The 8627-nt window shown below is 42.4% G+C and overlaps 2 pseudogenes; both read right to left on the bottom strand.

Moving 5' to 3' along the window:
- Positions 1–881: 881 nt before the first annotated feature.
- Positions 882–2383, bottom strand: LOC134805781 (uncharacterized; annotated as a pseudogene).
- A 1502-nt stretch (positions 2384–3885) lies between these two features.
- LOC134805773 (uncharacterized protein K02A2.6-like) lies at positions 3886–8092 on the bottom strand (annotated as a pseudogene).
- Between the last annotated feature and the right edge of the window lie 535 nt (positions 8093–8627).

Genomic DNA, 8627 nt, shown 5'->3' with positions numbered 1-8627 from the left:
TTCTGGTCCCCACATGCTACCCCCCACCCAGTAGTTGAGGCGTCAGAGAAAATTTCTACAGCGTAATAATCGGCTTTGATTTTACAACTAGAATTTTCTATTTTATTTTCCCACCATTCAAAGTCAGTGCGTAAGTTGTTTGGGATAGTCATGACGATATCGTAATTTTCATGATCTTTTAAGTTCAGAAATTTGCACCTTTCGAAGAGTTTCGTATAAAGCCAGCCGTATTCGACGGCTGGACATGCAGATGTAAGAAGACCTACAAAACTTGCGAAATCTCTTATTTTGCATCTTTTAACTGCAGAAAATTTTTTGATTTCATTTTTTATTTTTAATATTTTTTTTTTTGGCAGAGTAACTTCAAATTTGTTAGAATTTATTATATATCCCAAAAACTTGACAGACTTTGAAGGGTTGAGATTGCTCTTTTCTTTATTTATAATAAAGCCTAGAGATGTAAGAAGCTTTTTTGTATTTTTTATATTTGTAAGACATTCATTATAATCTTTGCCGATAAGTAATAAGTCATCAAGATATATGGTAGATAAGTAACCACATGACCTTAGCAACTTCACTACTGGTTTCATAACTTTTGTGAAAACAAAAGGAGCACTGTTTAACCCGAACGGAAGGACATTAAATTCGAAGATATTATTTTCAAATTGGAATCGGAGGTATTTCCTGTCATTTTCATGTATTTTAATAAGGAAATACGCATCCTTTAAATCTAATGTACTTAGATAACAGTCCTTTGATATTAACTTTAAAGCAGTGCGTAAATCTTCCAATTTAAAATGAGATGTATCTATGAATTTGTTCAAAGATTTAAGATTTAAAATAAATCGCATTTTTCCATTCTGTTTGGGTATAACAAAAATAGGCGACAAAAATTGATCGTCTTGCGCTTCACATTGTGAGATTGCTCCAATTGACAATAATTCTGAGATAGATTCACGTATGTGAATTTTCTCTTGATTGGAGTATTTTCTTGTACTTGGTGGTACTAATTGTGAAACTGGTTTAGAAAATGGAATTTTATAACCCTTGATATAAGACAATACTAGAGGATCATCTGTGAGCATTAGCCATTGAGTATAAAATTTAGCTAATCTACCTCCTGGTATTACCGTTGCTAACGATGTCTGTAGCTCGTCCTGTAGTGCTGATGCTGATGCTGCGATGGCCTCGAGGTGTGCATGGGCCGATGACGTGTCGAGGTCGCAGGCTCCTTCGCTCGTGACGGTCCCGGCTGCCTGCGAGCTGGACCCGGCTTCCAGTTTAAATTTTTATTTGTATGGGGTATATTAGGCTTTTTAGCCTGAGGTTTAGGCGCCGGAATCTTAAGGTCTGCTCCAGATTTAGTAATGGCTTTAGCCGATTTCAGAGCGTCGGCCAAGTTTTCACTGAATAAAAACTTGTCAATTTTAGTATTTTGAAGCTGATCCTTCATTTCCTTCTTCATAGCGTTCAATAAAAAATTTCGCCTGGTAATTGTATCAGCATGTTGACAATCGCATAAGATTCTACTTGAATCTATCAAAAGTTTCAGCAAGGGTGTGTTTTTCTCCTTATTTTACATAAGGAGCGTTATAGCCTCACTTAGGCAACTTATAGCGGTGGTAAGTTGTTTTTGTTTATTTTCAATTGCTTTGTCGCGTTTAATTACCACATCCGATACCGCGGCCTTGACTTCCGCGTTGATTTCAGGAGGATCTATTAATTTGCAGTTATCCGGTGTCAAATATCTCTCTTTGAATTCTTTGCGCAACTCCTTCGTTAATCCGTTTGTTGCGCAATGTTCTAATCTAATCGACAGGTCCTTTTGTATGTCTTTTCCATATTGTTTTACAGCATTGGGATCAGTACCAAGTATTTCCATCAAATCAGCATCTAACTCTTCTTCTGTTTCAGGTAACGGCTGGTCAACATTCTCGACGGCGGGAGTGGCTGGAGAATCTAGGGACGGCGCGGCAGGAGCAGCTGATGCAGGAGGATTAGCTGGCGCAGCGGGAGCCGGCTGCGGGTCAACTAGAGGCACGACGGCGGCATGCTTCGACATGGCGGCTACAGGCGGAGAAACTTCATTGGTTACGGAACCTGTATCTGACTGGTCCGACCCCGCGTATTGCTGTGCCGGCGGCGCATGATAGGCATCATCCTCAGGAATCGCCCATGCGTCTAAAAGGTCCGTGTCTGAAAAGGAGACACAGCCTTATGTCCACGGTGTAGTATAATAACTGTGTAAGTGGCAGTCGCAAGTTTGTTTAACAAGAACTGCCCCCAAACTGTTATTCCACACTTTTTAGTGTACTACGACCATTGTACGTGATAGTGAATAAACACGCATAAAAAACCATTGCAATGTATTTTTATTAACAAGTTAAATTATCGGCAGAACAGTCCCAATGCATAGCAAGTACTGTCCGTAGCCATAAACTTTGTTGTTTACATTTAAACACAGGTACCTATATATTGCTGCTCTTAATTCGCAATGTTTACGCATGATCTACTTTGTTCAAGAAGAAACAGTCCCATTGTACTGCCCGCAACTCAAACACAAGTAGGTAGGTACAAGGTACCATGTAGGTAAGTACTAAAAACTGATAATATAACTACGCAACCGTTTAAGGTTCGAAGTTAAATTTGTTTAAGGTGGGTACTGCTACTCGAAGTTTGTTAAAACAGCGATTTTGTAATCAGTTCATTTCAAGCCCTAATCTGCTATTTATAAGCAAATAAGTTCAAAAAACGTTATTTACGTAGTCCTTAATACAATTACGATAAGATTGTCTATCGCGTACCTGATTCATCCTGTGAGTTCGATGAGTCACGATGTTTGTCACGATCCGGTGATCGTAATTTCTTCTCAAGTCGTTTGATTTTCTTAAAAGATAATCGTAACTATCTTTATCCTTTTCACGTTTACGTTTAGGCATCTTTTAAAACGTTAATCACTGATATTTTATCACTTTAATACGGGAGCGCGATGTGAAACGGCGGGGCACTAAAAAGCGAATGAAGTCGGGAGCGGGTAGGCAATCTACCGTACAAAAAAAAAAAAAAACTTTTAAATTCTCAAAAAGTGTGAAATGGCATGCGCTACGCGATACTACATGTGTACATGTGTCTCTTATGCTAATATAGAGGACGAAACCGAGTATAATAGGCTGCGAAGTATGACGTTTCAGGTGCGGCTAGGAGAAAAGGTCGTTAATGGAATTTCATACACATCTTGCAGGCCTAGGCCGGCAAAGTCCTCTTTTTTAATTTTCATTTCACAGATATTTATGACACAGCATCGTGGCATTCATCCATTAAAAAAAAACTAGAAATGCTCGCACTACGATTCTAATACTCTTATTTGTACGCTACAAGGTCCAATTTATCAACTAAAGTCTGACTCACGCCTCTGCATTGCCGATCAAGTTTCAAACGAGTGCTCAGCGGACTCTGACACTTGCCACAACATATGGACGGAACTAAGGACTATGAATACATACCTATTCTTTTGTTGTGACGAATGCACGGCGAGAATCATATGCGGACAGGAGGTCAAGGCCGAGCATCTAAATAAGGCAGGAATCATAACCCTTCAAACAGAGTGCGTGTTAAATGGAGACGCCTTTACCATATTTCCACAGAAGAAACATTCGAACGACATCAAAACACAAGCAACAGTTGTTAAGTTCGACGTGCCCTCCATAAACAACGTGTTGGATATTGGAACGGGGAGCACAGACAAACGCAAGGCGGCCATTAATGAACTAATATATTGACGAGAATGACGGTGGACGCAGCCATCGTTTGCATGCACTTACAACTACCCTTTACATACATAACATCCCTCCCTTATAAGATCAGAACACATATTCAAAATAAACATTAAAAGAAAACCTTATAATTAATTTTAGGGCGATCCCTTTTTTGTTTGGCCGTCGCATTGGAACCCTGTACGGTTGACGGGTTAACTGGAGCCGCCGGTGACGATGAAGTCGCGGCTGCAGCGCTCTTGGAGGGTGCGTGAGGCGCGGGCGGTGAAGTCGGCGCGGCGGATACGGCCGGCGGAGGCTGCTCAGCTGACGCAGCCGATGAAAGATTATCGACATCGCCTATATTCGGGACCTCTCCTCCCCCCGGCTCTGTTCCAGCCTCTAGTACAGTCGGAAGAGTAAACAGGGGGGGTACTGATTTTGTAGGCACTAATCGCTGTTGGCCTTGATGATTAGTACTAGTATTGGTTACTGGCATCGTAGCCTTATCTCTTAAAACTTGATTAAAGTGTCTTTTCACTGTTTCCTGCGATATATTATCGCGTATAAGGTATAATAACTTGCCGATACGTTTGATAACGCATCCGTTGCGCCAGCAGAACTTATTCTTGTTTGCATAAGATTTGTACAACACCGCGTCGTTGGGTGCGAAATGTGTTCTGCTGGTACCTCCGTAGTGATTACGCTGCGAGCACTGGTTATTTTCAACGAATGAGGCGAGTTCAGTGGACGAGGGCGATGACTGTGGCTTAAGTAAGTCTAGCCTAGTCCTCAATTGCCTACCGAATACTAAGCGCGCTGGAGACTGCCCCGTTGTACTATGTCGCGAGTTGCGGTAATCAAAAAGATATTTTAACAAAGTATTATTGACATCCTTGTTTGTACTCGAAACCAATAATGCACTTTTTATGCCTTTTTTAATAATTTTAGTATATGATTCGGCCTGTCCGTTACTGGCTGGGTGGTATACCGGCGAAGTTATATGCGTAATACCATTTGTGGCACAAAATGATTTAAATTGCAACGCTACAAACGATGTACCATTGTCACTAACAATTGTCTGGGGTACGCCAAACCGCGACATGAAATCATACAATTTTTCAATAACTTTTACTGACGATATATTGTTTTTCATGTCGTACCATTCGACCCACTTGCTATAAGCATCAACTACAACGAGATACGTGTGTTCGTTTACCGGACCCACAAAATCGATGTGTAACCTCATAAAGGACTGCGTTGGATATTTCCACGGAGACATAGGCGCGCGCGGCGGAGAGGGCCGTAGCTGCGCGCACACCGGACACGCGCCGATCAGCTGTTCGATTACCGAGTCTATGCCGGGAAACCAAAACCGGGCGCGCGCCTCTGCTTTAGTCTTTACAATGCCAAAATGAGTGGTATGTAATTCGTTAACAATTTGGCGTTGCAAAGACTGAGGAATGACAAGTTTGTGTCCACGCATTAAACAACCGTTATCAAATGACAATTGGTACCTGCATTGATGAAAAGGTTTCATAACTAAATCATTTGTTTTGCGTGGCCACCCCTGCAATACGCATTGAATAACTTTATTCAAGGTCTTGTCATTCTTAGTTTCTTCGCGTAACTTATCCAACGTAACTGGCAAACAATTACCCTCCAATACAAAATTGATGTACGTCGCGCGGTCGGCCATGACGGCCCTACCACCGTCGTCTACCGCACGGTCTGGCAACGACGCCCTTGATAAAAAATCTGCGCTGTTATTTGCACTTCGAACATACTCAATTGTGTAATTGTATGCTGATAAGAAAATAGCATATCTCTGCAACCTGTTCGCCGTTATTTCTGGTACACCCCGCTGTGGTCCAAAAATCGATAGTAGCGGCTTGTGGTCAGTGCGTAGTATGAAAGGAACAGAACGTGCGTATAAATATTGGTGGTATTTTTTTACCCCAAATACGATTGCAGTTGCTTCTTTTTGGATCTGCGCGTAGTTTTTTTCGGCTGAATTAAGTGTCCGCGAAGCAAACGAAATAGGACGCTCCGAACCATCCTCAGATAATAGGGACAAAATTGCACCTAAGCCCTGGGGAGATGCGTCAACTGTAAGAATTAGGGGGGCATTAGGATTATAATGCGCCAATACCTGGTCTGAACCCAGACTTTCCTTTATTTTAGTAAAAGCCTTGTTATGCTCCTCGGTCCAAACCCATTTGGCATCTTTTTTTAAAAGGTTATACAGTGGGCTCAATATAGAGGACGCATGAGGAACAAACCCTCGATAATAATTAGCTAATCCGAGAAACGATTGAAGTTGGCCTACGTTAATAGGCACCGGTGCCTCGAGTATAGCCTTGACCTTTGCCCTCGATTTACTAATACCGTTTTTGTTTATGACATGGCCAAGATACATAATTTCGTCCTGGAAAAATGCACATTTATCTTTTTGAAGTGTAAGCCCGGCGTCCTTGAAACGCTGCAACACTTCCCTAAGTCTCCTCTCGTGCTCCTCTTTATCGCGGCCCGTTATCAGTACATCGTCGAGGAAACATAACACGCCGTCTATATTAGCAAGTATGCTATTCAGAGCGCGCTGAAAAATCGCGGGTGCGCTAGACAACCCAAAAATTAAGCGGTTATATCTAAATAAACCGCGACATGTGTTAATACAAGTTATGCTCTCCGGATCTTCTATTGGAAATTGGTTGTACGCCATAGACATATCTAGTTTAGTAAATTGTACTCCACCATGAAGTTTTGAAAAAAGTTCGTCTATTGTAGGCAGAGGGTATTTATCAATCAATAATTGTTTGTTAATAGTTTGCGAATAATCTGCACATATCCTAACTGATCCGTCTCTTTTCAAAACTGGTACAATCGGGGAGGCGTACTCAGAGTGATCGATTGGCTCAGTATCCCTAACTGCACTAACCGCGTTATTTCAGCGTTAACTTTTTCTTGCAGTGCAAATGCTACCGGTCGACTTTTGAAAAACACCGGTTTAGCGTTGTCTTTTAATGGTAATTTAATTTTATACTTATTAAAACAACCCAATTTTTCCGCAAAGATTTCCGATTAATCTGACATAATTTTTTTCACGATATCAGATTCTAACTGAGCGCAGTACTTTATAGATACGAATTCTAAATTAAACGCTGTCAAAAATTACTCCCTAAAATGGGACACCCACCATCTTCGATAACTTGGATATCCAAAGTTTGTGTGCAATTGTCATACGTTACTGGAACTCTAATTATACCCAAACTTTTAATAAAATAACCGTTATAACCTGTTAGGCGCTTATTTTTGTTTAACAATGGTACATCTTTGAAGTGTGATTTATAAAATGTGTCCGATATCGCCGTAACAGCCGAACCACTGTCAAGTTCAAACCGTAATTTTAATCCATTGATAACCACATCCGCGCACATCGGGGCACCGTTTACAGAGCGAATGTTAAATAACTTACCGTCATCGTCCTCGCTCACCTCGCCCGCCTCCATGTACTTGAAATTTTTGCACATTTTACGAAGATGGCCTTTTTTCTTGCATTTTTGGCACTTATATGACGCGAATTTGCACTTATTCGATTGGTGATTAGCAGAACCACACACTTGACACTTAGCACGATCTGTTTCCGTTGCCGAAGTATTCGCGATCTTGAACAAATTATCGGCTCCGGCCGACGACGGTCCTGGCGTCGCGGTCGTGCTGGTGGCGGCGCGTGCGCACCGCACGCTTTCTGCCAAATCGATGGCCTTCGCTAACGTGAGTTCACTGACGTCCTTTGAGAATAGCTTCTCCCGCTCTCGACCTGGCGTCATTCCCATGACGAACTTATCCAGAAGTGTATCTTGAATGTGTTGGAAATTACAATGCGCTGCGAGTCCCCTCAGCCGCGCAGCCCATTGCGCGTGGGTCTCGCCTGTTTGCTGCGATGCCGAATAAAAATGAAACCGTTCAGCAAACACGCAACGCTTTGGCGTGAAATGGCCATCCAGGGCCTTGACCACGTCATCGAAGCTCTTTTCCTCTAACACACCCGGTAACACGAGATGAGTCGCTAGCTGATACGTATTCTCACTCAATGCGCTTAATAATATTGCTCGTCGCTTGATCCCCGCTTTGTCCGTTTCTTCACTGATATTGTTCGCGATAAACCATTGATTCAGTCTGTTTTTATAAACTGTCCAATCTTGCTGTTGGTGATCAAAACTCGCGAACAATCCCATTACTGGACAACATATTTCCTTCAAAATCACGCGTGAATTACTCGAATCGTCGCCACTGTTGGATATTGGAACGGGGAGCACAGACAAACGCAAGGCGGCCATTAATGAACTAATATATTGACGAGAATGACGGTGGACGCAGCCATCGTTTGCATGCACTTACAACTACCCTTTACATACATAACACAACGTTATAAACTTAACAGTACCAGTCTTACAAGGCGAATAAAATGCTCTTGAAAACAATGACAAATATTTCAAGGTCATCAAAGACCAAATCGAACACATGAAGAACGAGGGAGCGCTATCAGACAGAATCAACTACCACGACGTTCATCATTACACAGTAATCTACGACCTACGTGGTCCTGGGCATAGTGATCGTGTTAGCAGCGCTGTACGTGCGCCGCTGCATTCGACACCGTCAACTCGTCGCGCACCTCACCCCTTCGTTCGCCGCCGCCGCCGCCCCCCGGGAGAGCGGTCGCAGACCAACCTCGATGTCATCCACATCGCGTAGCTCCATTCCATCAGCGACCGAGCACAACCACAGCGGACAACCCCCTGAGAGACAAGATCATCGCGTCGCGGCAACTGCGCTCAACTCTACAAATACTTCTATGTTTTACTTCTAACA

Source organism: Cydia splendana, unplaced genomic scaffold, assembly GCF_910591565.1.
Source record: "Cydia splendana unplaced genomic scaffold, ilCydSple1.2 scaffold_59_ctg1, whole genome shotgun sequence".
Classification (NCBI taxonomy): domain Eukaryota; kingdom Metazoa; phylum Arthropoda; class Insecta; order Lepidoptera; family Tortricidae; genus Cydia; species Cydia splendana.
This window is presented reverse-complemented; position numbering and strand designations above follow the sequence as displayed.